Source organism: Odocoileus virginianus, chromosome 17 (assembly GCF_023699985.2).
Source record: "Odocoileus virginianus isolate 20LAN1187 ecotype Illinois chromosome 17, Ovbor_1.2, whole genome shotgun sequence".
Lineage (NCBI taxonomy): Eukaryota > Metazoa > Chordata > Mammalia > Artiodactyla > Cervidae > Odocoileus > Odocoileus virginianus.
In genome coordinates, this window is record NC_069690.1 from 43,938,615 (window position 1) to 43,963,269 (window position 24,655).

The following is a 24,655-nucleotide window of genomic DNA, read 5'->3' on the forward strand; positions in this document are numbered from 1 at the left end:
AGGAAGCAGGTCCCAAGGAGTGGTGACCAGGAAGGCCCAATGAAGGAGCAGGCACTGAATTAGTGAAGGATGGCTGGGCTCCCTTGGGGGGGTGGTGGTGCTGGGGTGCCAGGCAAGAGCCCCAGACAAGAGGTGGGAGACAGAACAGCAGTGGGTCCACCCCAGCCAGAGTCCAGGGACCTTACAAAGGAGCAGAAGAGGGGAAGGGGGCCCTGAGTGCCAAGTTTTACTCCGGGGACCTGTGCAGCCATTGAAGGTTCCTGAGCTGGGCTTTGGAATGTTAATCTGTTAGACATCATCTGGAGAAAGGAACAGCAACCCACTCCAGTATTCTTGCCTGGAGAACCCCATGGACAGAGGAGCCTGGTGGGCTACAGTCCAGGGGGTCGCCAAGAGTCAGACAAGACTGAGTGACTAAGCATAGACATCATCAAGCTGCAGAATGAGGCTTGGGGGAGGGTACCAAGAGACCAAAGCCTGGGAAAGGAATGGGGAAGGGACTGGGGGGACAGTTTATGCTAAGGAGAGTCTCAGGCCTGTCTGTGCATTATGACTGAACCCCTTGGAACATGGTATCCGGTCCCATCATTTCATGGTGAATAGATGGGGAAACAATGGAAACAGTGACAGACTTTATTTTCTTGGGCTCCAAAATCACTGCAAATGATGACTGCAGTCATGTAATTAAAAAATGCTTGCTCCTTGGAAGAAAAGCTATGACCAACCTAGATAGCATATTAAAAAGCAGAGACATTACTTTGCTGACAAAGGTCCATCTAGTCAAAGCTATGGTTTTTCCAGTAGTCATATAAGGATGTGAGAGTTGGACTATAAAGAAAGCTGAGCACCGAAGAATTGATGCTTTTGAACTGTGGTGTTGGAGAAGACTCTTGAGAGTCCCTTGGACTGCAAGGAGGTCAAACCAGTCAGTCCTAAAGGAAATTAGTCTTGAATATTCATTGGAAGGACTGATATTGAAGTTGAAGCCACCTGATGTGAAGAGCTGACTCATTGGAAAAGACCCTGATGCTGGGAAAGATTGAAGGCAGGAGGAGAAGGGGATGACAGAAGGTGAGATGGTTGGATGGCATCACCAACTTGAGGGACATTGAGCAAACTCCAGGAGTTGGTGATGGGCAGGGAAGCCTGGCGTGCTGCAGTCCAAGGGGTCACAAAGAGTCAGACACAACTGAGCAACCGAACTGAACTGAACCCTGGAACAGGTTTCATGGGTCTGGGGTAAGCGTATTTGAGCTGGACCCCGAGCACTTCCCATCTAGGTTAGTGGGGCCTGTGGCTGTGGGTCTCTGGACAGTGGCTTTAGGAGCAAAGAGGAAGCAGTGAGCAAAGATGGGTCACATGGAGACAACAGGAAGGAGGAAAGGATGACCAAGATTTTGAGCCAAGATGATTAGAAAGATGGAGATGCAGTCAACCAAGAAAAGAAATGTAAGAGGTTAAGCAGTTTGGGAGAAAAGACAGAGGAAGTTTGTGGGACTGGTGAGACCTGCACGCTCCCTGGTCCAGACAGTGTCAGAGAAGCAGAGCTGAGCCCAAGAGAAAGAAGGAGACTAGATGTTCAGATCTGGGGACTCCGTCCTATAGCTAAAGATGGCTAAGGCCTCGCCTCCTCCAGGGGGCATCAGGAAAAAGGGTGAGACAGTGGGGGAACCTCATCGTAGGGGCGTTGGATGCCGCGAGCAAGGGAGTAAGGGCACGAGGATGGGGGCGGGGACCTCACTCCTGGGATGCTAGAACTTCAGGCCAAGAGGTGGGGACGGCCTTCTGGAAACCAGCCGGAGGCAGGTGGGTCGGGCTAGGCTCAGCCAACGTTGGCACCGAGCGCCTGGGTCTGCTTTGCTTCCTGCTTTCCTGATCAGGAGAGAGGAGATGCGAAGCCAGTAGACTTGGACAGAGTGAGTCACCCTTCCCTTCCTTCTTTCCTCTGCTCCTTCCCCAGGCCACTTTTGTTCCCACCCTCCTCCCTGGATGAGCACACGGATGCATCCTAAGCCTCCAGTCCAGAGCTGTGTCCTCCTGGGTGTGTGTGTGGGTGGATGGGTAGGAGGCGGTCCCTCTCTGCACCCACAGTGGGACTTCCCAGCCTGACCCCCACCTGGGAGCTTGTCTCTCTCGCCCTGGAACCCACAATCTGGGTCTCTCCTTCAGGTGGTCTTGGCTGAAATCTGGGCCTTTGGACTTTGGTCAGCCCTGTCTGGATCTGTCACTCTGTACTGTGTGAACAAGGTCACCACAAGTGTGGCAGAAACAAGAAGGTGGTGGCCTAGTATGAAAGTGAGAGAGAGAGAGGGGTTTTTCCAGGTCAATGGTCCCCATTGCCATGGGTGATAAGACCCGGGTCTCCGGCATTGCAGGCAGATTCTTTACTGTCTGAGCCGCCAGGGAAGCCCAAGGAGACCCACACATCTCCCTAAAAATGGAACCAAAGTAAAAAGCTATTCCCTCCTGCTCCAGCAGCCGCTGAGGATGGTTTGGGTGTATCTCTGCATCTCCCTCTCCCTCCCTAAACTCTGAGCGTCCCGAAACACCACTCAGGGCTCTACCAGCCAAATGGCCCTCTGGACATTCTGTGAGTGCCTCTGATGACTCCCTCGGCTCCCTAACTTCTAGAAGCCACCTTTCAGGGCCAAGTGGGCACCTCAGACCCAGAGAGCCCAGAGGGACCACAGCTCTGGGCAGCTGCTGCGGGGGAGAGAAGGTGATGGTTGTGGGGGGGACATGCAAAGCCAAGGGTCTCGCAGAGTTACCAGTAGAGGGAGGGGGGAGCCCCGTGGGCTGTTGCTTTGGGAAGAGGAGGGAGGGGAGGCAGGCAAGGGGTGTGGAGGGTGGGGCAGGGCCGAGGCTGGAATGTTACAGCTTCTGTTCTCCAAAGCAGCTCCCAGAGTGCCTGGCCTGAGGCTCCTGGCTGATCTGATAAGATGTGACAAGGCGGCCTGAAAAATGTTGAAACCTGTAAAATGTTGAAACCTGTTTTTTGCTGCGTTGTGAGCATGAGGGTTTTTTTTTTTTTTTTTTTTCTCCTTCTCAATTTCATAGGAAAGTGGAGGTGATCGGAGTGGAGAAGGGGAGGGAGTAGGAGAGAGGGGTTGTCCCCTTCAGGCAAATCGAAGAGGGGGGCGGGGGGAGCACAGAGCAGGATGGTCAGAGCTAAGGGGGAGGAAAAGAGGGTGAGAACTGGGAGGAAGCAGGGAGACCAGAGGCCTTGGAGAAGCGGGGAGGGGGAGGAGGCCGCGGGAGGGAGGAAGGGAGGGGCTCCTGCCTCTCGGCCTGTCAGCGGCTCCAGCTTGGGTCCTCAGGGCTGTGTCCCCCCTCAGGACCCAGAGGACACACGAGCTCTGGGCATCTTCCTTGAGACAGGTGTGAGCCCAGGAAGACTGGGCCTGAGCCAGGGGGTGTCCCTGAGAAGAAAGGAGGCAGGCCCAAGGCCTCCTCCTCAGACATCCGGAGGGTCTCCTGAGGGGCACCAGGACCCCAGCTGGACAAGGTGTCCCAGTGACCACAGGGGGACAGGCTCCCAAGTGCGCTGGCTTTTCTGAGCACTTTGGAACTCCCAGGTGAGCCCTGCACACCACGTCACCCTTGGTCCGTCGAGTCCTGACCCTTCAGAGCTAGAAGCTGCGAACCAGCCTCTGCCTCCAGACCCACACAGGGTGGTTACACCGATTCACGGATGAGGCAACTAGAGCCTGAAGCTGCTAAGTGACTGGCTTGGGGGTTTATGATACTCCGCCAAATGGGTTCTCTCCAGGAGTCCAATCTTATCAACTTGAGAGATGCTGTGTGCATGCATGCAGGCTAAAGTTGCTTCAGTTGTGTTTGACTCTGTAACCCTATGGACTGTAGCCCACCAGGCTCCTCTGTCGATGGGATTCTCCAGGCAAGAATACTGGAGTGGCTGGCCATGCCCTCCTCCAGGGAATCTTCCACACCCAGGGATTAAACCTGGGTCTCTCATGTCTCCTTCATTGACAGGTGAGTTCTTTACCAACAGTGCCACCTGGGAAGCCCCTGAGAGATGCTGAGCATTCTAAAAACCACGGTGGGACCAGGAGTCTTTGGGGTGCTCACTGGGTACAAAGGTAGATGCTTAATAAAAGCCTGGGGAATGGAAGTGTCAGCCTGAGAAGGTTCCCCCTCCAGTCTCTTGCTAGTTGGGAGTGGGGAGGTGGGAGCAGTGAGACAAGATGACCTGGAGGGACTTGACATAAGCCTTCTGTGGATGGCCACAAGCCTTAGCCATTCTATCATAGTGTCAGGCCACACAATGTCCAAGTCTTGGGACCTTGGCTATTATTTAGTCCAGCTCTGGGCTGAAGCCCAGACTTGCCCACGTTGCCTCCACGGTTGTGGGGAGTGTAACCCAGACCTTATGACCCCACCAGCCACAACTCTGCCTCCTTTCCACCACGTAGCTCCTTCTCAAAGGCTCCAGTTCGAGGACTGAGGCTTCATTCAATACACGTGCATCACCTGCCTGGTGTGTATAAAGACAGCCTCCACCACCACCCCCCAACTCAGCATGCCCCACCCTAGTACCTGAGAGATATTCCTGCAGGTGACCATGGTCAGTAGCAGAGTGTGAGAAATCCCATCTCACTCGGCAGTGGACACTGAGGGAGGGGAGGGAGGGAGACTGAAAAGAGGAGGGTGGAAGAGGCAAGCTTTGAGCAGGGCCTTGAAGGTGAGTTCAGCTTGGACATCTTTTACACCTGGACCTCTGCCATTTTTCTTCACCTCCACCTCCACCAATAAGAATTCTGATCTAATCTTTTCCTAAACCACATCTGCATCTTTAGCTCATTTTAGTTGTATAACTTTCTCCCCTGACCAGCTCCTCCAGCCCCTAAGTTATATAAAACTGGGGTTACTTTCCCATTTTACAGATGGAAAAATGAAGCCCTGACAAGGTTAACTTGCTTGTTCTAAGAAGGCAAGTCTGCTGGTTCCCAAACTGGGATTTTGCTGGGCTCCTAGACTGCTTTACTGGTCAAGCCCAGTTCTGGTAAAAGACAAGACATAGCCTACCCAGCCATCTTACTCATTTGGGGTTCCTAGTCATCCATTAGGGTCCAATTTTAAAATCCCCTCTGGGCCCCCCTGGTGGCTCAGTGGTAAAGAATCCACCTACGAATGCAAGAGACACAGTTTTGACCCCTCATCCGGGAAGATCCCACATGCCACAGAGCAACGAAGCCCGTGCACCGCAACTATTGGGCCTGTGCTCTGGGGCCTGCGCTCTGCGACAAGAGGAACTACTGCAATGAGAAGTCCATGCACCACAAGGAAGAGTAGCTCCCCTCGCTGCAGCTAGAGAAAAGCCTGGGCAGCAACGAAGACCCAGCACAAATAAAAATAAATAAACCTAAAAGCTCCTCTAAATGTGTCCAGTTTAGACTGTTCCCTCTGGGTATTTCCCAGTTTTTACACACACCTCAGGGGGAAACACTGTTTCATTGACTTATCTATTGACTCTTTTTCCTCCAAAACTGTTTTTGAGGGCAGGAACCACTTCTCTCATTTTTGTACACTGGGCAGAGTGCCTGGTTCACCAAGAGGCCCAGCACACCTGCCTCTCCTGCCGCACTGAACGACTCCACCTGGTTACCGCAATCATTCTCACCTCCCCTGACCCCACAGGCTGCCCCCACCACAAGCTAAGGGCCCCACTGGTTCTCTGGGCCTTATCACACAGCTGCGGCTTCCACAGGCTGGAAATCCTTTATTTGAGCCTTAGGAAGAAGACCAGGAGGGAACATGGAAAGAAGAGCTGCTGGGCTGGGAGTTCACTCTAGCAGCAGCTCCCCAGGGCTCCTCTGGAAGCCGTGTCTTCCACTCAGCACACATCATGGTAGACATGGCCCCGCGCTGGGCCCTGGGAGCACCAAGAGGTTCATGGGGGCACCTCTGGTGTTGCAACAAGTCCCACCTGAGCCTGGGAGATGCCCCAGGTAGCCCAAGCTCCTCCCTGACAAGGGATGGGATGCCCAACCCCCACCTCACACCCAGGCAGCAGTGACCACCTGCCCTGGTCAGGGCTGGGCCACAAGGACTTCACCTACCTCCACCATCCCGCCCACTCTCTTACACCCTGCCTTTTGGACAGCCAAGAACGTGACTTTACCAGCTGGCTGCTATTCAGGGATGCAGGCCACAGCACTAGGGCACTCAGCTCACTTGGGGTGGTTTTGAAAAATACAGACAGCTGGGCTCCAAAGCCAGCCTTGCTGAATCAGACTCTCTAGGGAGGAGTCCAGGAAACTGGATCATAAAAACCTTCCCAGAGTATGACAATAGCACAATATAAGATGGTGCAATACGAAGTGCCCAGCATACCCTAGAAAGTCCTTTGGCCCAAGATGTTTAACCTGAATCTCTGCCTTTAGAAGTAACTTTCAGCTGTCAGGAAACACGAGGAATAGGGGAACAAACCAAATGACACTATGGGGAAGCAACCAGACAAACTCACAAAGCTGCAGGCCTGAACTCTCCAAAAGTCCAAGTGACTTTTAAATAGTGTGTGGTGTATGTGTTCAGGAAAATCAGTGGAGGGGTGTTTCAGTGGGTAAAGAATCCATCTGCAATGCAGGAGACACAAGAGACGAGGGTTCAATCCCTGGGTCAAGAAGATACCCTAGAGGAGGAAATAGCAACCCACCCCAGTATTCTTGCCTGAGAAATCCCATGGACAGAGGATTCTGGCAGGCTACAGACCATAGGGTCGCAAAGAGTCAGACACGACTCACCGACCACGCACGCACGCAAACCTATGAGACATAATCATATAATTAGAAACCGGTTTGAAGATCCTAGTCATGAAGTCATTTGGGGGATAACTGGAGAAACCTGAATCGTTAGGAATCAATAGCTTTGTTAAGAGGGATAACGGTATGTGGTCATAGGGGTCAGCCTTACATCTTGAAACTCAGGGGGTGAAGAGTCAGGACAAACCACTGTGTAGCTGGGGCGAGGGCCGGGGCTGGGGGGCGGTGTTGGGAGGAGCGGGAGGGGAGCAATTATGCAAAATGCGAAACACTTGCGCTAGGTGGTGTGGCCACGCGTGCTCCTTGAATTGTTTTCTCTGCTTTCCTGATGAACAATGTTCATAATAAAACTTAGAAGGAACATAAGAAGCCCAACCAACTCGTGAGGCCTTGTGGATACACCCCGCGCTCGCTCGCGCGAGCACGCGGGGCGGCCGAGTCTCCTACCCGCAGTGGCCGCGGGGGCCAGGCAGCTGCAGGTGCGTCCGGCGGGGCGGGAGCCGAGGTGGGCGGCGCTGCGCAATCGCGGGGCGCTTAGGCCGCCGTCTGCTCCCCCCTTTCAAGGCGGGTATTTCCACCACATTCCCGGAGCGCTTCCGCGCGCCCCGTCCCCCCACGGCGCTGAGCACGCGCAGGTGAAGACAGCCCTGCCCGGCACCTGGACTTGCCCCCCTTCTCTGTTGAGGAGGCTCCACGCAAGTTCAAAGCGGCGGCTGCCCCTCCTCCCGGCCCCATCCCCATCCGCAGGCGAGGCTGCCTGAGCGAGCCTCAACATCTTCCTCTGCGCCCCTCCAAATTCATCAGTCCCGGTGTCCCGCCGCCCATTCGTCTGCTGGGTCTCTGCATTCGCTCTCCCTGTCCTTTCTCTCGAGGGCCCCCTCGCCACAGGCGCCTGGTTTTGCCAGCATCTTCTCAACGTGGATGGGGCGTCCCAGGTGGCTCAGTAGTAAAAAATCTGCCTGCTAATGCAGAGAACCCCTGTTAGATCGCTGGGTCAGGAAGAGGCCCTGGAGAAGGAAATGGCAACCCATTCCAGTATTCTTGCCTGGAAAATTACATGGACGGAGGAGCCTGGTGGGCTACAGTCCACGGGGTCTCAAAAGAGTGGGACGCGACTCTTGAGCCCTCTCAACGCTCCAGCACGCAGAGCCGTGGGTCCCTGGCTCAGCTTTGCCTACCCTGTCACATGGCCCCAGGGGAGCTTGAAACTATCCATGCTGGGGCCCCATCCCAGAGAAATGGATTTAACTTCTCCGGGTGCCCCCTCCTCTCCGTGGTGGCCTCCCTTCCTCCATTATAAGAGGAGAAGGCAGCGTGGAGAAACACTGTCCTGGGTCACAGAGAAGAACCTGCCCATGGTCACGCGGCGGGTCACTGAACCCCCTCAGCCTTCTGTCATCCATCCCCAGGGGCCCCACCCCCTCTGGCTCCCGGCACCAGCCCATCCTTTCCAGCCACGGTTTTGTCCACGTCATTTCATGAAGTAGCTCTCCTCTCCCTCATCGGCTCTCTCCTGGCCTTGCAACAAGTCTCCGTCTTTACAGGAACAGAAGCAAAATGTTTTTGATCCAGCAACGCATCAGTAAAAAGTGTTCAGGCATGCCCCTCTATCTCCATACACTTAGGTCTAAATCACAAGCCAGCCAGCCACCGTGTTCTCGTTTTAGGTACGTTACAAAACACAGGCTAACGTGCACAGGAAAAGACAAGATAGAAAGTATATTTCAAAAGAAATCATTTCCTCCTACAGTCTAATCTGATGACACCCTCCCCACTGCCACCCAAACCTCCAGTCCTGTGTCCTCTGGTTTTTCTGGCTCCTCATTCCCCCTCTTCCTGATTTCCAGCTTACTTAGACTTGCAGTGGGGGGGTACATGTTTGTTAAGTGGAAATTCTCTCTACAGAAATGCAGGCTGCCACCAAACGCTCTTGGGGTTCAAGGTACTGAGGCCTTTCTCCTTTCTTCCCCATCTTTCTAGGTCCTGGCCCACAGTTACTTTGTGTCTGGGATTTCAAATTCGCTACTTGTCTCTCACCAGAAATGCTTTCTTTCCACACGTCCCTGGTGGAGCCCTCCTGTCCACCCACCTCCCCTCGGTCTGGCCTCACTTCCCGCTCCCTCACTGCATATACCAACGTCTCACCGGACTAGCTGTACCCCCACACGAGTGCCGGGGCCACAGGCAACTGCCATGTTTTCAGTCCCGTGTTCCAGTTACATTTCTTACAAAAGTGTTTCTTCCAGGGGAAAAACACTTTAGACAGAAAAGATAAAATCAACACTGCTCTTTCCCACAGACACACTCACATACATACACAGCAAACATTTAAAGTTAAAAAAAAAATGAATTACTAACCTCTCCACTAACAGGATGTGTATTCACCATGAGGGGCAAAAAGTCAGCATATTAGCTCCAGTTATGGCTCCTTCATAAATCACCTAAGGCCCGAATACCACAGACTGGAGACGGTGCCCACAAAACACAGGGGAAGATATAACGGGGACACACAGGGCTGTCAATGAAATAAACGGGAAGGTTTTTGTGGCACACACCCAGGGTGCATAAGATAATGTGAATGCATTTATTTGGTTAGAGAGTGGTTAACAAGGTCATGAGGAAATAATTTACTGAACTGCATAGGGTAATGCGGGGACCAATTTACTGGGACACTCAGAACGGTTATTATTATTACGAATGATAGCTAACAGTTATTGAGCCCTGACTAGCGCCAAGAAGGGGACAGCAGAGGATGAGGTGGTTGGATGGCATCACCGACTCAACGGACATGAGTTTGAGTAAGTGCTGGGAGTTGGTGGTGGACAAGGAGGCCTGGAGTGCTGCAGTCCATGGGGTCGCAAAGAGTCAGACACGACTGAGCAACTGAACTGAACTGAGTGCCAAGAGCCATGTAAAGCACTTTACATGGAACATATCTTTTAATTTGTCACAGAACCCTATGAGGGTATTATTAACCCCATCTGACATGAGTTCAGAGAGGCTAAGTAACTTGTCTGGGGTCACATAGCTAGGAAAGGGTGGCGCTGAGGTAGCCAGTAAAGCAATGAGGTGAGACATTTACTAGTACAAGGTCTGTACGGAAGTTGTTGGTGGAGCGCTGATGGGGAGAGGGGATACTCAGCCTGCTCCTCAGGCTGCTCTCCGGGTTCACAGACCTGTAAATTCAAGTACCGGGGCCCCTGCCTATTGATCCATGAAGGCTGTCATGGATCTTCCACACTCTGCATCTCAGACAAGGTCAGACCACACTCAAGGCCTCCCTGGGGGGAGGAGACCTCCATGTGAGGGCTGGAGGGATCTGCGTGTGAGCCAGGGTGCATGAGCTGAGGCCCTCCTCCAAGAAGGGTCAGGGTGGAAGACACACTTTCTAGCACCTTCCAGTTTGCGAAGCCTCAGCAGCATCTCAGTGAATCCTCATAACAGCCTGGGAAGTAAATCCTGTCTCTTTACAGATGAGGAAACTGAGGCTCAGACAGGGGGCCCATAAGCCAGTAAGTGGTGGTGGGGTGGGGGGTTTGACCCTCGTCTGTCTGACTCCAAATCCTGCATTGGTGCTATTTTGCTCTACTGTCTAAATCCCACCCACGGATGATAACCAGTTCATTTGAGCAGAATGTGTTTCTTCATGGGACTTTCCGAGTGGTCCAGTGGCTAAGACTCTGAGCTCCTAATGCTTGGGGCTCAGGTTCCATCCCTGGTCAGGGAACTCGATCCCACATGCCGCAACAAAGATCAAAGATCCCACGTGTTGCAACTAAGACCTGGCACAGCCAAATAAACAATACATTTATATTATTATTATCAGCCATACATATATGTATATATATGCTTTTTAATGTGTTTATTCAGCACCCACTGTGTGCTCCGCATGGAACTGGGCACAGAACAGTATCACATGTCTAACCTGGAGGACGGTATAATGGAATGCGCAGGCCGCATGCATAGGCAGAGAGGACCAGCCAGCTTATAGACCATCCTGGTGGAGGCGGGAAGACCAAGTGAAGGAAGACACAGCTCAGGGTGGGCTCAGATGACCCACAGCTCTGGGGGGGATATTTATGAGACAAAGGAAGAGGAAGGGCACTTCCGGGACAGAAATCTGACTCAAAACACCAAAACTCAAGGAGCAAAGAGGGAGGCGGCCAGGGCTTGAGGTCCTAGCCGATGCATTTAGATCCCACAGGCGGTGAAGTGGGGACCAGCTTGGGGCCTACACAGGGCCGCCCCCCCCCCCAACAAAGGAACCCTTCAGAGCTGGAAGGAACACTGCAGGGGGGTCAGCTGGCACAAAACCCAGAAAGCTCACAGGAGGTTCCACGACCCGGGAATGGGGCGGGGCGGGGGAGGGATGTCTCACGCAGGATCCTGGGGGCTGAGGGACCAGAGAAATCAGCTGGGGCGGGGGGGTGAGGAGTGGTGCTTCCAGGTCTTTAAGGCATTCAGACCCTCCTCTGTTCACAGAACACACTGCAAGGAGAGGATTAAAGTCTAAAAGTTGATGCCACATTCGTAGCCCAGTCAGTCAGCTGATTCCTGGGCATTCCCTCCTCCTTCCAGGACGGGAAGACCTCAGCATCCTCCCGCTTCCCTACCCACCCCCCGCCCCAACTGCCAGATTCACCGGCTGCTTCCACTTGTGGGTGCCTCTGCCTAGTGACACCTGATGGGAGACCCTCCCCATTCACTCCAGCCCTCCGGCCGCTGTGTAGGGCCTAGGGACCTGTGCTCAGATGCTGAGGGAGCAGCCCCTCACTTGCCTGGAAGGAAGACCCCAACCTTCTCTGCTCCAAGAGAAACAGCCTCCGATTGGGCATCATAAACCTCCTATGTTCACATCAGCACCTTCGGCCCCTCTCCCAAGGCCCCCACATTGCACTTCTCTTGTGTGGCCAGACCCAGGAAGGTGCTAGAATAAAGCCCTGGCCAGGGAAGAAGACAGTTAAGCCCGTGGCTTCCGGGAACAGAATAGAGTCAGTCTCGGGGGTGTGTGAAGGCCAGCGGACTTGTCGGGATCAGAAATCAGGGATGCGCCCCCTCCCCCCAAATCTGGGGGCCCCTTATAACCCTACCTAGTCTTCGCCTGCTAACCTCAGGACTCTTTCTTTCACCGGATAACCTACCTGGCTAAAAGCGATCACAGGTGTCCTGCCTGCAAACATTTCCCAGCTCACACAGGGATCCGGGCAAGGTCCTGAGGGCAGTGATACCAAGCAATTCCAGGATCTCTCTGGCTGTTTGGAAGCATTGCTGACTCACGGGTGATTGTTCTGCTGTATATTCTCAAAGTCCTGCCTTAATATCTTGGTCTTTCTGGGTCTACCACGAAGGTGCTGGCAACCTGTCCTGAGTTTGGGCTCGCTTAGGCGGGCTCCGTTATGAGCATGTGTATATGCTCTCTGTGCTTCCCTGGTTGGCTCAGAGGTTAAAGCGTCTGCCTCCAATGCGGGAGACCCGGGTTCGATCCCCGGGTTGGGAAGATCCCCTGGAGAAGGAAATGGTAACCCATTCCAGTATTCTTGCCTGGAGAATCCCATGGACGGAGGAGCCTGGTAGGCTACCGTCCACAGTGTTGCAAAGAGTCAGACACGACTGAGCAACTTCACATACGCTCTCTATTATGTACACGCGCATACCTAGAACCCAACCCTGCCATGGATTTCCATCTCTTTGGGAAGGGTAGGGGATAAACCAGGTTCTCACTGGGGGGTAATTATAGGTGACAAGGGGTAGAAGAGCTGCCCCATCCCTGAGTGGTGAGCAGCACCGCCTACCACAGGCTGATCTATCTGACCTGAGTCCTGGTCCCATTGTTGCTGCCACTTCGTGTCCTCTTGGGAGGACTTAGCTTCCTAACCCAAAAAATGTAAACATCACCTACTAAATTTTTTGGCCCCGCCCTGCAGCATGTGGGGATCTTAGTTCCCTGACCAGGGATGGAACTCGTGTCCCCTGCAGTGGAAGCCCAGAGTCCTAATCACTGGACAGCCAGGGAATTCCCAAACATCATTTACTTTACAGAGACTAGAGGGAGGCGTCACTGAAAGGAGGTAGGTAAAGACGTTATCATAATCCCTGGTATAATAGACAGTAGTTGCTGTTATAAGTGCTAACACCAAAGCCATTCCCCACACCAGGTATTGTTTCACATACTTTACACGTATTAACTCATTTAACCCTCCCAAAGACCCTGTAAGGAAGGTACTGCTATCATCACCCTCATTAGGGTGGGGAAATTGAAGTATAGAGATTACGTAATTTGCCCAAGGTTACCCAGGTAGTTTGGGGGCTCATCCAGTCTAGCTCCAGAGCCTGTGGTCTTAACCACCAGCTCTCTGGGTGCAGCTGGTGGAGAGGTTCATTATTCGGTGTTCAGTCCCCCCGCTTACGAGAACCCAGAGAGGTGAGTGTGACATGGTCCTTGCCCTGCAGAGGCTCCCAGACTCACAGGGAGACAGATGCCTAAAAAGAAAATTACAGGAAGCCTAATGCAAGAGATGCAGTCTACCAGGGGTGATGGAATTAGGCTTTGTAGAAATACCATGGAAAGGTCTAGCACTGGCCAGAGACACTCATGTCCCCAGGCTACAATGAGCAGCTGTGTCTGGTTTCTGCCAGCCTTACAGGAAAGAGGATTCACCTAAGTTGACCAATTGATTAGCTGATGGCTTCATTCGTTCATTCAACTCAAGACCCTCTGGGATGGTGCTCTGGACTAAACTAGTTCACAAAGGATGATTTTTAAAAGTCAGAGGAATTGCAGTCCAGTTGCTGAGAAGAATAAGATCACAAGGACAAGCTGACATGTGAAAGGGGCTGGAGAACCTTCTAGATCACATCTTCCAAACATGTAATAAGTTTTTACTTGAGACAGTAAATATTTTTGGAAAACAAACTAAGCAAGGATCATCCCTGCAAGCCTCTCTGTGTTGCCAACATGCTGAGAAGATACTAATATGCTAATGAGCACCATAAACACCAAGAGGCTGGAAGTAGCAGGTGGCACTTCCCAAACTTATTTGACCCCCAAAGCCCTTCTCAGCAGGATTCTGTGGGACTGGTGTAAGAAGCACAGTTTGCAACTTCCTGCTGTGACATAAAAAAGGTGTGCAGAAATGCTGAGGGAGAGGGTAGAAGTTAGACTGGGAAGCTTCCAGGAAGATGACAGCTCTGAATGGAGTTTTGGAAAATTCCAGGAAGGTCATGGCCAGTTGGAGGAGTGATAGAAATGAGTTTTTTGGTCAGGAAAGGGACCCTAAGACCACTTTATCTTTATAAAGGAGGGATTCCCTAGCGGCTCAGATGGTAAAGAATCTGCCTGGAATGCAGGAGACCCGGGTTCAATCCCTGGGATGGGAAGATCCCCTGGAGGAGGGCATGGCAACCCACTCCAGTATTCTTGCCTGGAGAATCCCCATGGACAGAGGAGCCTGGCGGGTTACAGTCCACGGGGTCGCAAAGAGTGGACACAACTGAGTGGCCAAGCACAAGGAAGTAGAATTTTGCTCCCGGGCAGGAAGAGAGGATGAGTAAGGACCACGCAGGGAGGACAGAGATGCCAGCAGGTGATGGCAGCCACACCTGGTCTCTGATGTGCGCTGAGGAGCTCACGGCTTTTCTCTCAGAAGGAGGGAGTCCCAGCAGTTTGGATAAAGGCTCAGGGGAAGAAGTCACCTCTGGTCTTCCCTGAAGTGGCACCTGAAAGATGTTATTGCTGTGACTCAGGCAGGTGGTCCACTGGGACAGAAGGGCAGGGAGGGAGCCAGGAGGGAAGTGTGCCCTGGCTCCGGTGGGGCTGGGGGAGCATTAAATCACAGAAGAGAAGGTACACAGTGTGACACTATTTTATAATGCTTAAAAATAAACAAAACGCGAGGGAGGAGGGACTCACTCCCTCACTTTAGTGAGGGGACTTAGTAATTTGCAGACTTGCCTAGTAGTCCAGTGGTGAAGAATCCACCTACTAATGCAGGGGCCATGGGTTTGATCCCTGGTGCAGGAAGAGTCCACATTCGGCACGGTAACTAAGCCTGTGCACCACGACTACCAAGCCCGGATGTCCTAGAGCCCATGCTCCACAATAACAGAAACCACCGCAACGAGAAGCCTGTGCACCACGGCTGGAGAGTAGCCCCTGCTCATTGCAACCAGAGGAAGCCTGCATGCAGCAAAGAAGGCCTAGCACAGCAAGAAAATTAATTCTTAAAAAGGAATTTGGGAGTAACACATACACACTACTATTCATATATATAAAATAGCTACACAACAAGGACTTACTATATAGAGCAAGGAACTAAAACTCAGTATTTTGTGATAAACTATATGGAAAAGAATCTAGAAAAGAATCTGTATATATAGTTCACTAAATAATTTCACTGTAACCTGAAAGTAACACAATATTGTAAATCAACTCTACTTCAATTTTTTAAGGTTTTAATAAAATAATAAAAATAAACATATATATATATATATGTATATTGTCTAGGCATTTCTAGCTGGGAAAACTATTATTTTAAAGTGATGGAATGGGGAATTCCTTGGTGGTTCACTGGTTAGGATTTGGCACTTTCATTGCTATGACTTGAGTTCAGTCCCTGGTTGGGAAACTAAGATCCCTCAAGCCAGCACAGCATGACCGACATAAATAAATAATTAAATGATAGAATAAATACACAAAATTCAGGATGTGATCCTGCCTGGAGGGACACAGAAGGGTAGGACGGGGAGTAGACCACAGATAGATGTAATGACCTTGATATTCTGGTTCTTTGGGGGTGTGGCCAGGCCCTGGTTTTCATCTTGTTATTATATCCTGTATTTATGGCATATTTGGGGCTTTCCAGGTGGTGCTAGTGGTAAAGAACCCATCTGCCAATGCAGGAAACATTAGAAACACAGGTTCAATCTCTAGATGGGGAAGATCCCCTGGAAATGTGGGTTGCATGGCAACCCACTCTAGTATTCTTCAGCCTGGAGAATCCCCATGGGCAGGGGAGACTGGAGGGCTATAGTCCATGGGATCACAAAATACTAGGACACGAGTGAATCGACCTAGCATGCATGCATGGTATGTTTACTCTCTTGTATGCATCAAGTATCACATAATAAAAAATATTTTGTATCAGTCTGCAATCAAAAATATTTATAAGAACAGAAAACATTACATGGCCTCTGTGCCTCAGTTTCCTCACCTTCCTTCCTGTGGTCCAGCAGGCTCTTCTCCTCTGGAGGATGGGAGGCCACAGTGAGTGCCATCCCTGGGTCAGCCTGCATCCAACCCCAGGCCACCTGGTACCCCAACCAAACTTCCTCACTGCGCTTCGCAGGGATGAAATGGCCAGTGCTGAGCTGTTAACTAGAGCCATATTACACCTACCAAGACCAGTCCTTGGAACCCCCTAAAACACTCCAGCAGTCACCACCTTTGATTGACGCTTCACTTCCTGAGAACTGGAGGCCTTTGCAAGTATATTGCCTGAACAGGACACCAGAACACAAGGTCAGACTGGAGTCCACATTGCCCTGGCCCCACCTAGTCGCAGACTTCTGCCACACACCATCACCCACTTCTTTTTTCTACACAGCTTTTAGGGTCTTAGTTCCCTGACTGGGAATTGAACCCAGGCCACAGAAGTGGAAGCCATGGAATCCTAACCACCAGGCCACCAGGGGACTCTTACCGCCAACTTCTTACTTTTTTATCTTATTATTTATTTATTTATTGGCCTCACCACGCAGCCTATGGGATCTTAGCTCCTCGACCAGGGATCAAATTCAGGCCCTTGGCAGTGAAAGCTGGAGTCCTAACCACTGGACTGCCAGGGAATTTCCCCACTGTTTTCTTCAAACAGGTTAATTAGTTGGGACAAACCAACATAAAGCAAATGGCTTTCCCTGAGTATGGCCTTTCCTGTATTGGAAGGAATTCAGATCTTTCTATTCCAAAGAAGCCTGGTCTGGGATAAAATATTTTATGACCTTTGTTGCTTAAGAATGACCTTCAGAACATCCTTAATTTTTTCAATTCTTCTTCATCTTTAAGTTGGTTCTTGAGTATTATTTCATTTTATCCTCACAACTGCCCTGAGATAGTAGTTTTTACCCCCATTTTACAGATGAATAAATTGAGAGTCAGAGATTTTTTTTTTTTTAACAGCATAGACAACTTTTAAGTAGAACTGAGATTCACACCAAGGCTGGTTTGACCCCTCTTTCTGAAGCACCATGCTGCCTTTGTGCACAGAGGCTAGAAGCTCAGAGATGGGCTCTCTAGGAAATCGCAGAGTGAGGGGAAAAGCTGTCCCAGAGAGTGGGAACGAGCTGAGCCCAGCTGCGAGCTTGCTTAGAAGGAGTTCAGCGTGTCAGCCAACCAGCCATCACCGCTACCAGCTGGGCTCCGGCCACATTCAGGATCACGTGTGGGGCCGCACAGAGCAGAGTCCTGCCCTCTGTCAGAGGGGCTGACTCTCCAGTTGGGAGGACAAGACACATGCTTGGAAAAAGGTAACTAGGGGCTCTTGTCCTGGGATGGCCTTGCAGAAGCGATGGGAATCTAGTCTAGCAGACTGAGCCTGTGACTGGCAGGTGACTCTCAGTGGTATCCCTTCATCCTACAACCAATCTTAAAGGATAACATATGTACCCTGAGCTATCCTTGTGATGTGGGCAAAAAGGTGATGGAGACCCGGTCCTGCCTGCAAGACACTCACAGTCTAATCAATGAAATGGATGCGCCTGGAAGGGGCTGAGCTCGGGCTGAGTGTGAAAGAAGGCAGCAGAGAGAAGGTGGTGTCTGAACTGTGCTTTGATGAATGAACAGGAGTTCACAGAAGTCATTCCAAAGAAGGTGGGGAAAGAGCACAGGCCAGGAATGCAAGGTCATGTAAGAACAGCCCAAACAATGAAACAATACCAACTGATGGTAAAGCGTGGACACCTCGAAATCTCTCACATGTTGTATCCTTTTTGTTTTGCAGAGAAAAAGCTAAGGTTCATACAGGTTCAGGTCACCCAGATATTAAAGGCAGAACCATCCAGAGTCCAGGACCGTATCACCCAAAGTTCACACTCTTACCTGTGCAGCTGAAAGGAGGTCATAGGGTGAAAATGTTTGGGTGGGAGGTGAGTTAGGGTGGAGAATCAGAAAGAGGCTAAATCATTCTGGATTTTACAAGCCATACTAGAGAGGGCAGAAAACCACCTGAAACAAATACAACATTGAAAAACAACTATATTTCAAAAAACATTTTTTGAAAAATAAAAAGGTTTAAAGAGGTAAAAAAAAATAAATAAATATAATTAAAAAAGGAGAGTAGAACATCAGTCAGAGCTGCTGGCTGAATGCTCTTCCGTTGGGCCATTTAAAATGACAAAACCTCACTAACATATGTAAATAGGGAGCCAATGGGAATTTGCTGTAGGATTCAGGGAACTCAGACTGAAGCTCTGTAATAACCTAGAGGTGTGGGAAGGGGTGAGAGGTGGGAGGAAGATTCAAGAGGGAGGGGACATATGTATACCTTGGTTAATTCATGTTGATGTATGACAGAAATCAAACCAATATTGTACACCAATCACCAATCAATTAAAAATAAATTTTTTTTTAAAAAAGAAAAAAAAAAAAAGACAAAACCAACCAAATATGAAGGAAAAGCCTTTGAAGCCAAGAGTGGGTGAGACAAGGTTCCAGTCAAACAAAAGGGACTTGAAGGTAAGAGGTGACCACACATAGTGAGGCAGCTAGAAGTGCTTCCAATGTATTGGACTGGCCAAAAAGTTTGTTTGGGTTTTTCTGTAAGATGGTATGGAAAAACCTGAGCAAACTTTTTGGCCAACCCAGTAGAAGGATGTCAGCCCACCAAGTCAGGAACAGCAGATGATGCAAAGATGGACAGAGCAGGGTTTTTCCAGATTCTGTGCTGGTCACACCCTGCGGAACTCCATTTCCTGTCCAAGTCCCCAGGCCTGGTTGGAACACTGACAGGGTCTGGGATGAGAGTCCTAAATGAAGTCTCATCTACCAGGTGCCCTATATTTAAAGATTCATGTCAGGTTAACACACTGTTAAACAAAATATATTTTCTGTATATGAAACAGGTAAACTACAAGGTTCTACTGTAAAGCACAGAGAATTATACTCAATACCTTGTGATAACCTATAATAGAAAAGAGTCTGAAAAAGAATATATATGTATGTACGACTGAATCACTTTGCTATACACTTGAAACCAATACAACACTGTAAATTAATTATAATTCAATAAAAAATATATTCTATCCACTCAGTGTGTTGTACACTTACAATTCATGTACTTTTGGGTAGATATACTTCAATAATAAGCTAAAAAAAGTCTATCATCTTATCTTGGTAAAATACCTTACTCACCACTTGGAAGGCTAGCTTCTCCATGGCATTCTGAGCTAGAAAGTGACACGGAAGCTCAAACCCGGGGCTCTGTGACAACCTAGAGGGTGGGATGGGGTTGGGGGGTGGAGTTCAGGAGGGAGGGGACATGTGTATACCTATGGCTGATTCATGTTGATGCATGGCAGAAACAAACACAGTACTATAAGCAATTATCCTCCAATAAAAATGAATTAATTATTTTTAAAAAGGAAACAGAAAAAAAAGAAAGTGACATGGAGAAAGCCAGTCCCCAGCCCAGAGCCAGCAACTTGCTCATTCCTGCTCCACCCACACTGGACACCCTGACTGAACCTCCAAGCTCCATCCACAGGCCCTGCAAATGGCCTCCCATTGACCACCTCTCATTTCTAAGGGCACACCCACCCATCAGCATGGCTGCCCTGATGGGACAAACCCCAGGCAGAGTTCTGCCCAGCCCAGAAGTAGCTTCATAGACAATGGAACTAGGCACTTCTGGGTGCCTTGGGTATATTTCTGAGTACCAGGAGCACGGCTAAGGTTGACGTGTTGTGGGTATAACCCCTTGAACCCCAGGTGCCTGGCCCTGCAGGAAGGGGTGTAGCCTTAAGACACGAGAGTGAAGCCCCCTAATCTGAAGGGCCTGGCCTAATACAGTGCTGTGGGTCACAGCACTTGCGAGAAGATGTAGAGAAGTCAGAGAGATCAGGAGAACAAGATGGTTAAAGGTATGCAGGAGACTGGGGCATCTGGGAGGGAAGGCTCACTGAGCAATGCACCGGCATCCTTGAGTGCAGGCTGAAGTTACCATGATGCTCATGACCCTAGAAAACTAAAGGAGAGAACCTGGTCTTGGACTAAGTCAGGAAAGACTGCAGTCAGACCTGAGGAGGACGTTCCTGGCTGTCAAGATGTGGTGTTACCGACTGTAAAGCCTGGATTCAGGCAGTCTGTGTCATGGCTGCAGCTCTGGGCTTGGCCAGCTGTGGAGCCTTGGGTAATGGAGTGGCTTCTTCGGGGCCTCAGTTTCCTCATCTGTAGAATGGGGATAATAAAAGTATCTGCCTCCTGAGGCTGTTGTAAGGACGCAGTCATGTGTGTGGCATGTTTCCTTAGCTGGCTGGTAAATCTTGCCTCCCCCATTGGCTTCCCAGCTCCTTGCATGGGCTCTGTGAGCCTCAGTTTTCTCACAGATAAAATGGGGATGAAGGGACCCACTGGTGGTCCAGTGGCTAAGACGCCACACTCCCAAAGCAGGGGACCTGGGTTTGATCCCCGGTCAGGGAACTAAATATCACATGCTGCAACTAAGAATTCATCTGCCACAACTAACAGTTCATATGTTGCAACTAAGGATTCCGCACACTGTGATGAAGATCAAAGAGCCACGTGCAACTGAGACCCAGTGCAGCCAAGTAAATAACAAAATATTTTAAAATGTTTTCAAAGTGGAGGTGAAGATGCCAATCTCATGGGGCTTTTTAGCTTCAAGGACAGTGTCAAGGTTTCAGACTCCATCCTTTCTGATAGCTGAGGAAGGCTCCAGAGTTTCTCCTGCAGAAGCTTCAGTTAAGAAGGAGGACCACCACGCCTGTGGTTACACATTCTCCTTCCTGAAGTCCAGGGGCTGAGGAGGGTGGTCTCTAGAGATGCAGAAGCAGAGAGGAGGTGAGAGGCTGAGAGAACACCTTGCTGGCGGGTGGGTCAGGCCAGCTTGACATCTCTCGCCAGCCATTCTCTGTCCCTCCTTGAGGTTCCATCCTTCGGACGAGGGCTTGGCATTTCCCAGGTCAAGCCAGTGCCCCTCTAGGGCTTTGCTATTGGGAAGGGCCTGGCTGGCAGCAAGGGATCTGGTGTTTGTCATGCGTGATGTTCATTTGGCCAGCCTCCCTCTTCCTTCCCACCTGTGCCCACAGCGACAGCGGTTCTCGTGATGGCTGGGGGTGGGGGTTGGAAGCAGGCCAGCTGGAGAGGCAGGGAGGATGCTACCAGGGTACCCTGTCACCTGCAGAATGGCCACAGGAGCACTGGCTGACTTGACGGAAAGGGAAGCTGGGAGAAACCAGGTGTGAAAGGAGCCAGGGAAAGACGAAAGCATGATCGTTGGCCAGAAACAAGAGCTTCCGAAGAGAAAAAGTATGTACCAACTTCAAGTTTAGAATGAAGCAGATCTTGCAGAAATGAATAGATGGTGACTTCCCCAAAGACAAGGCTTTTGTAGACTTGGGGGGAAATTCTGATAATATAGAAACAGAAACTAATCAGAGTTCTTGCAATCCAAAACTATTAATATCTGGTCAGGGCCAACTCCAGGATATAGAAAGATTTTTTTAAATTTATGTATGCCTTACCCCTTTCCAGAAGGATTTGTTCTTCTGTTTTTGTTTTTTGGCACGAAGAGTCTTTGTTCCCTTCAACCAAGCATTGAACCCATGCCTCCTGCAGGGGAAACATGGAGTCCTAACCACTGGGATGCCAGGGAAGCCCCTCCAGCAGGATTTGAATTGCCTGACAGCAAATATTCATTCTAACTACAACAAATATTTATTGAGCATCTACTATGAACTTGCCCAGCCTAGAGAAGGCTGTGATGTGAGAGACGGAGCCTGCCCTCACAGAGTTTGTAACACGGAACACATGGATTGAATAACAAAATGAAAAGAGAAAATCAGGATCAAAGTGAAGACGACAAATACAGGTCAATGCAGGTGCAAGGACTGAGTTCACGTTTGAGTTTTCTAACAGTCACGACTTAAAGGGAAACATACTTTAACAACAAGGAGAAATCATACTAGCTCCTCAGGGAGAACTCTAGGTGAATACTGATTTGTAAAAGTCAAGTAAAAAATCATCTGTATCAGAAACATGAACATAAGAATTGGTTTGGGTAAGAAAGAAGATTCTGATTATTTTCTAGTATGTGTGATGGGACTGGATGCAAAGGAGCATAAGGGATTAAGAAGAATCAGAACTCTTACAGTTGAAAGTAATGTGAGAGGTGAGAGGTCATGACTCCACCTCCTTCCAGTTTCATAGGTGAGAAAACAGAGGCCCAGGAAGCAGTGACTTGCCCAAGGCCACCTCCTTCCACCCTACCAAAATGGTCACAGGGCCACTACTGCCAGCTTCGTATATGTAGAAAGCTTGCCAGTGACTTGCACAAGTGCCCAAATAAGAAACCTCCCAGGGACTTCCCTGGTGGTTCAGTAGTTAAGAATCCACCTGCTAACGCAGGGGACATGGGTTCCATCCCTGGTCTGGGAATATCCCATGTGTGTCAGGCAACTAAGTCCGTGCACCACAAGAGAAGCCACCTCAATGCGAAGCCCGTGCACCGCAATTAGAGAGTAGCCCCCACTAGCTAAAGCTAGAGAAAGCCCAGACTCAACAACGAAGACCCAGTGCAGCCAAAAATAAATAAAATAAAAAAGAAAACTCCCAGAGGTTCAGAAATAGTATTAACAAACCCAAGGCAGCAGCTTTCAAGTTGAAGGTCAAATGTAATCTTGACTGAAAGTCATCCTTTGAGGACCAAGCTAGAATACGAATAAGTAAATCCTTGCTCCATGTAGTAAATGCAGAACTTCACTTCTGTGTCTGAATGGCAGTGAAAGGGAAAAGCTCTGGCCCCAACAGGGCATGAGTTCAGAGCCCAGGCTTTAAGACCTGAGTCCTCATCTATAAAATGGACAGAGTTTCATTCTAACTCATGATATAGACACCGGCATATACACAGCATTACCAAACATACTGACGTGCTCCTTGATGGGGAAACAAGTCATGCCAAATATTTTAAAACTAAGACTCAGACACGTAAGCATCATATGAGCTGTTGAGGAGAAACAGAACAGTAATAGGAAATATTTGCAAATGGAGTGGGGATGGAAAAAATTCCCTGGGGAACTGAGACCATGGAGACAAGGCTCACTTCAGCCACTGGGATGGTGGCCTGCTCAGATCGGGGGCTGCATCCTCTTGGGTGCCCTTTGAAACTCGGAGCTGTTAGCCACTTGGGGCCTAAGCTGAGCGACGGGACCCAGGTTCGGCTACCTTTCAAAGTCAGCAGAACAATGTGCCCAGAGCCATGGGTCACACCCAGGGATGAGGTTTTAATTCATTCTGCTCCTTAGGTCTGCTCATGACACTGTCATGATTCACATGCACAACCGGCACTCTTAGGAACCTGCTGCCCACATACCTTTACCGAGTGTATTACACACAGCACGGAGTTCTGTTTTTGTTTACTGACCCCCATCATATGTTCGGCACTGGGGGAGGCCAGCACAAGGTGACGAGAACTCATGTGTGAGACTTCTCTGGTGGTCTAGTGGCTGAGACCGTGAGCTCCCAATGCAGGGGGCCTGGGTTCAATCCCTGGTCGGGGAACTAGATCCCACATGCCGCAACTAAGAGTTCCCTCTGCAACTAACGATTTCTCATGCCACAAATAAGACCTAGCACATCCAAATAAATAAATATATAATAACACATGTGTAGTCCAGTGTAGAAGCAGAAGATGCCCATGGCCCATGAGAGAGGGCGCTAGGAATATAGGGCATGGCTGTCCTAGGGAGTCGATGGGAAGACAAGGGAGGGATAACATAGTCTCTGGACAGGGGATCTGGAATCTCAGACTCAGAGAGAGAGAGGATTTTGATCTGGGTCTCAATGGCGCTAGTGGTAAAGAACCCGCCTGTCAATGTAGGAAACGCAGGTTCGATCCCTGGGCTGGGAATATCCCCTGGTGAAGGAAATGGCAACCCACTCCGGTATTCTTGCCTGGAGAATCTAATAGACAGTGGAGCCTGACGGGCTATAGTCCATCGGGGTTGCAAAGAGTCAGACATGACTGAATTGACTTAGCAAGCATGCACTCAAAGGCAAAATGGAATTTGCGCAGTTGAGTGTGGGGAGAGGAGAGAGGAGATAGCAAAGTGTTTCCATGAATACACACAGAGGGACTCCTGGGGGCTTACAAAAGCTACACCTGACGTGGTGGTGCCTTTGTGCCCACAAGAAGTGCAGAGACATGGCAGGTTTTAGAGCAGGGGAGAGAGAGCCTCAGAAAGCCAGGTTAGGGGGACTTCCCTCGTGGTCCAATGATTAAGAATCCATCTTCCTATGCAGAGGACACGGGTTTGATCCCTGGTCGGGGAACTAGGATTTCACGTGTTGCGTGGTGCAGCCAAAGAAAGAAAGAAAGACAGCCAGGTTAGGAAGATACGTAGTGATGAGCTGGACAGGATGTGAGAGGCTGGCTCGCTCCCGCCGCCATAGTCCCTATTTGCATTCCTAATGGGCCCTGCGTGGAGATTGGCTTTCCTCGCTGGCCCAGCTGGCTCTGGCAGATAAGTGGGACTCTGTGCCCAGGGGCAGGGCGCTTGGTCCTGTTGCTCCCATCCCCCTCACCATCCACACACACACACACACACACACACACGCTTGGTCCTGTTGCTCCCATCCCCCTCAC

At 50.2% G+C, this 24,655-nt stretch overlaps 1 protein-coding gene and 1 non-coding gene across 2 annotated transcripts in view; one reads left to right on the top strand and one right to left on the bottom strand.

The window, feature by feature from the left end:
* The window catches only part of WNT3 (Wnt family member 3), a 58,327-nt gene that overhangs the window by 24,789 nt on the left and 8,883 nt on the right, over window positions 1-24,655 (bottom strand). The window lies entirely within an intron of this gene.
* Window positions 12,207-12,279, top strand: TRNAW-CCA (transfer RNA tryptophan (anticodon CCA)). Its single transcript has one exon. It is a non-coding gene; the product is annotated as a tRNA-Trp (tRNA).